The following is a 6,000-nucleotide window of genomic DNA, read 5'->3' as shown; positions in this document are numbered from 1 at the left end:
GACCCCCCCCCCCCCCCCCCACACACACACACACACTCTAGAAAGAAAGTTGTTAAGTTCACAACACTGCTGACACTTTTTGTACTGATTAAATAAGCTATACTGTGTAGATTAATGAACTATAAAGGTGCTGGTAGGTGGATTTTGTTCACTTTGGAGAGAGCCAGGCTAACTGTTTCCGCCTGTTTCCAGTCTTTATGCTAAGTTAGGCGACGATGCTGAGCTAAGCGAAGTTTACCGACTGCTGATTCCTCTCCACAACAAAGTGAATAAGCATATTTCTCAAAATGTCATATTATTTCTTTAATGCACATCCAGAATCTGTAATATTGTACTTTACTCACAAGAATAATAATTACTGGATTTAAATAAAGAGTTTAATGTGTGTTTGTGTGATCAACATCTGGATCCTCCTCATTGCATGAATGAGGGGAATTCCACTCACTTTATACAGGTTTATGCCCCTCGGCACCTATTATGAAACACACACACACACACACACACATACAAACTGATTTTACCTTTTTACAGTAACTCCTCAAAGTATGCAACATTAGAGCCAACGATAGAGTTATCAGTCATCAGCGGCTCACATCAAAAAATAATCCTTGAAAACATGATTAATATTTCTTCAGCATCAACATTTGGCCGACACAAACTTTAATTCTCAACATTTGCACTTTTTTCTTTTACTTTTGTGCCAGAAAGGAAAACACCTCCTCTTACCTGTCAGTCACTCTGCAGTAATTGTTTCTCTTGATCCCTCAGCCTCTCCCTATTGGCTCGTCAGTGTCCTGGATTTGTGTGGAGAACACAGTGTTACGCCAATACTAAAGACATAGAGGACACAAAGTGTACTCTGTGTTTTCCTCAACATGTATCTGTAACAGCTATTGCACAAAAAGACAAAATGTTTGGCTAAAAAAGAATCCAAAATAATTTTAAATGTATTTTAGAGAAGACTGCAGAAAAGCCTTCCTGCTGTCATCTGGACCAGCAGCTCTGTTGTGTCCCCAAAAACATAGACCTCAAAACCTAAAGTGAGACCAGATGAGAGCTACAGGAAGAAGAGGAAGATTTGTGTGTGAATGTGCGTGACTGTGTGTGTGTTGGTATGTTTTTTTTTTTTTTTAAAGAAGATTCAAAATACATTCCCACAGGAATGAGGATCAGCTTTACTACGAGTGGATGGGTGTTTTAAAGAAAGCAAACCTCCAGTTTCACCACAAACCTGGGCTGATTTGTAAGAGGAAGTCTTGATATGAATCTATGCACCATAAGCTTAAGAAATAATTTGACATTTGCGGAAATTTGCTTTCTTTCTGAGAGCTTGATGAGAACTTCGATACCACTTTCATGTCTGTGCCGTAAATACTAGGCTACAGCCAGTTAGCCTAGCTTAGCATAAAAACTGGAAACAGGGTGAAAGCCTTCAACAAAATCCACCTTCCAGTACTTCCAAAACTCCATAATTAGCACATTATATCTCATTTGTTTAATTTCTACAAACACCAAAGCTTGAGCTTTAGAGGTGCTGGTAGGTGGATTTTGTCATCTTTTACATAGCCAGGCTCTTCCCTCTCTTTGTGTTAAGCTAAGCTAACGGGCTGCTGGCTGTAGCTACATAGTAGGCCTACAGCTTCGGCAGTGGTATCAATCATTTCATCTAACTCAGGAAGAAAGCAAATAATTGAATTCCTCCTACTGTATCTGAGTAAAGTTGTGTCCAAATAACTTGAACATTTTACAGCTTATAATTTAAACAGTTGAAAACTAAACAACATGTCAATCTCTTCAGTAAAACATCTAATTTTTACGCATCATTTATCTCCTTACTGGCCTGTTTTTTTCCTGGTAGGTCACATATTTGGTACACTCCTGTCCCCTTTGGCCAAAACAACCGTCAGCACCTTAGCTGATAGTTTGCTTGTTTGAGTCGCACATGATTTTACATTCCTGTGAAACGCAGACTGCCCCCACAGGGTAGAACGCCGTCTCCTGTTTCTGCAGCATGAAACAGTTTTGACACAGACACATACACTCGCGCGCACACACTCCCTCTGGCCTGCAGGATCTCACTGGACAGGTGATACTATTTTAGTAGACCTGACTCAACAGTGAGGCAATGGACAACTCTTTTTTTTGAGGATGACAGCTCTCTTTTCTCACAGTTTTCTCACAGTCAATGTGACAGGTTGGAATTCGAAAAACATGGGAAACTCCAGAGAGCGGAGAGACAAACTGCTGTGGTTTTACACCAGTAATTACAGTCTGTTAACACCCAGCTGATGACTGTTTGTGTTTTTATTTACAGAGACTCTCCAGGTTTGACTAGTTAACATAAATGAACACATAGCCACCGATTAAATAATGAGACATTCACCCAGTTGCTCAATCACACGTATCTTTAGTCCTTCCAATTGTTTCCAATGAGACGAGTGAGTGTGAAAATTAACAAGCACAGCCATTCGGGTGGCGGTTCTGGCCCACTAACAGTAGCACAGTGTTCGATCCAACTGTCCGAGTCTGTGAATGGCAAAGATGGAAAGAAAGTTATTTTTCACACACTGTGCACAAATACTGTAGATAGTGACAGCGACACATAAAAGGGCAAGGCTGCGGTTTGATGCTGACGTCATGGCAATCAACATTTAAAACGACGAGGTCTTTCGGTGAGAGAAAGCCACACGGAGCAGCCCACAAACATTTCAGTAAGTAACAGTTTTGGATTGGGTACCACAAGTGGTATATGTGCACGCAGAGTGGAACAGCAGGCTTCCACAGGCACACCTGCACACTTCATATGTGCAGTCAGACACATGCTGCAGTTCAAAACGTTTCTCCTTCACAGCTGTCAGATTCGCGGCCACACGTCTTGATTGAGCTGGGAGGCATGAAACTTTATAATGAACTAATCACAGTTGTCTCTCTTTTATCGTCTTTCTCCCTCCGTTTCTCTCGTTCACATTCGTCTTGTGTCATAAAGACACAAACACATATAGACACATACACACACAAGTTCCCCTCACACCCTGCTCCCCCACCCCTTCCCGACACACCCAGTATCGCTAAGGAGCCAACCACCAGATCCCACTTTTCACCGCAGAGCTGTGGATTAGAAAAGAAGGCATTTCAATGGTCTGCGGCTTGTGTGATGACATGATTGTCATTCAGTTTAATACCCTCTGTACTCTTTAGATTCCCGCTCGCCTGATTCTCCTGCAACAATAAAGCACCCAAAGAAGGTAAATAACAGTTTGAAAAAACATGGGGCTCCTGTACAGACTTGCTTCCTGGAAAGGTATTTTAGTTTTTATTGCCGAGATGAAAGACACATTGAAAATTGTTCCGTGCAGCTGCTTTCTAGCGGTCTAGGGTGGCTTGCATGCATTTTTGTTCATGTGAAAAATATCTGTGGGCTTATACTGTATCTCTATACATGTATATCATTTCCGTAATTGAACCTCCTGGCTTTGGGTGCTGCCCAAATCTAACCCTCATGAAGTTGGAATGATTCCGCAGCAAACTCTTCCTCGGATATAAATTACTCCCATGTTGAACTTGAAGCATTGTGTGGGTCTAACACTGTTTAATGCTTTCAAGGCCGTTGAGGCTGTTGCGTAAGCTGCAAACAACTCTCCTCTCAGCTCTTAAGTACATTCATCTTTTCTGTGATGTCTCTATAAAGCTGCAGGGCAAGTCGAAGAGTTTGAAAAGTACTGCCAAAGGCGAAAAAGATTGATGCACCTGTGTGAAGGTGGCGGGACACGAGGCATGGAGGGAAGGAGGAGAAGAAGAAGATGTGGGGGCAGAAAACAGTGTATGGATGGAGAGATCTGGGTTATTTTGTTCCCTCGTCCGTCTCCTCTTCCAACCATCATTCTCATTGACTTTGCTTACGTTTGCAGATGAAAGTTGGGAAAGCTCCAGGTGAAGGGTGGGGCTTCACCGCTGCTTTGTTGTTGGCTTTTGTATTCAGTGATCCTCACTACCTGAGGGCCTGGCGATGGAGCATCTGACATATAGCAGAGAGCGTGTGTGACATCTTTTATTTCTTCAAAGGAGCTGCACTTCAGACAACACAATATGATCACTAAACTGAATTGTTTTAGGATAATCCAGCTTTAATCTAATCACCACATCACTGCAAAGGAAACTAGATGAAAAGCGAATTTGTTTAAAGTCCATAAAAGCTACATCTAATGCAAGACAGTAGAAAATTACTCTTATACAGTACATCTTCAATCTGGAGTTCATTATCAGTAAATATCTCATTGATATTCATTCCAGACACAAAAAAGCATGAGGTTCCATTTGTAGGAAACTACAGCCATGCCTCTGCACCGCTAAATGAGTATCTCCTGGGCTGTGGTTTCAAAGATCTGTCATGATGGCTTTAAGGATTCTGACTGGTATCTTGCGGCTATCGCAAATGACCGACAGCTTCTTCCTCATACTGGAAATTACAAAATGAGAGTGGAACATTTTTCCTTTGCTCGGGAGGATTTGTAATTTGCTGTAATGGCTGACACATGTACATGCCATCAGCAGGCCTCTGGCTATGGAAATCTCTATCAGTGGTACACACAGGGATGCAGCAGCAGTGCACACCTGCGGGCGCGACAGTTGGATATGTAGTCTGGACTGCACAGATGCACGCATAAATGCCTACACATGAATGTGAGCGCACGGTAACGTACACAAGGACGTGTGTACACAAACACATCAACAGAGAGACATATTATCCAACTTCAATCCTACACTGTGCGTAAAAACACAGTTCACAACTTGCATGTCATATTTGTTTCCTCAATGCTGCTGCCGCCTGTTTGTATCTTTAATCTCTCTGTTTATATTTCTGGGTCCAAACCTGTCAGTATAACTCCAGCTAGAGCAATTAGCATGAGGGAAAAGCAAATAAAATGTCTGATGAAAGCAAAGCCTGGATCCTGACCTCATTCTGACTGAATCTGCCGCTAGCCAACAGACAGTCATTTCCAGAGCTGTGAATTCCTCAGTGCCAGGCTGGCCTCTCTTTGGATGGGTTTACAATGGCTGTTTGTGCTTCAAAACATATCATTATTCTATATTTGCCTCGGTCATGTCTGTTTGTTTGAGCACTGTTTTTTTGTTTTGTTTGTTTCATAAGGTGGAAATTGTAATCACAGGCTTTGTACTACTTAACTTTGAAAAGTTTTAAGAAAAGTTTGACATTTTGGACTCACGCTTTCATGTCAAAAGTTACATGAGAAGACTGATACCATTCTCATATACACCAATTATGAAGCTACAGCTAGTAGTCAGCTAACTTAGCTTAGCACAAAGACGTACGCCAGTGTTATACTTTCTGCAACTGCGAATATGCAGCTTTTTCACAGCTCACCCTTTGGAATTGTTGGTAGGTGGATTTTGTTATCTTCAAACAGAGCTAGTCTGCCCTCAGCTGTTACCAGTTTTTGTGCTAAGCTAAGTTAGCTGGCTGCTAACTCTCACCAAGAAAGGAAATAAAATGTCCAACTTTCTTTCTAAGTTTTTTTAACCAAGCAATCTGTTTTCTCAGAGGATATTGAGGAACCGAGCTGAATAAAGATAAAATATAAAGTCTGCAATTAGGCAACACAGTGAGTTTGCCAAATTCATTTATTATCTCTGTCTGAACCATACTGTGCCTCAGGGCTGAATATGTAAGTGTGAGTGAGTGTGCGTGCACCTCTTCCTCACCTCTCTTTACCTCTCCTCCCTCTCCCTTCATCCATCCAGAAGGCCGCCCTCGGTGTGTTAGTCAGGTTCAAAGTCTGAACTTCTTCTCGCTGCCAGAAGAAACTCAATACGTACAGCAGCTTTAAAGAATCAGGGGAACATCCCAGTGCTGATCCTTCCTGTACATCCCCAAAGGTGACACACTCAGATACTGTATTTATGGGATGGAGACAGAGCAGTCACAAGGGCCCCCTCCTCGCTTCAGGCCTATTGTTATGGAGGTTTGTCTCGGGAGACTTG

Source organism: Seriola lalandi, unplaced genomic scaffold (genome assembly GCF_002814215.2).
Source record: "Seriola lalandi dorsalis isolate HSWRI2012SDOR001 ecotype SW California unplaced genomic scaffold, Sedor1 jcf7180002054690, whole genome shotgun sequence".
NCBI classification, from domain to species: domain Eukaryota; kingdom Metazoa; phylum Chordata; class Actinopteri; order Carangiformes; family Carangidae; genus Seriola; species Seriola lalandi.
Note: the sequence above shows the minus strand (reverse complement) of the source record.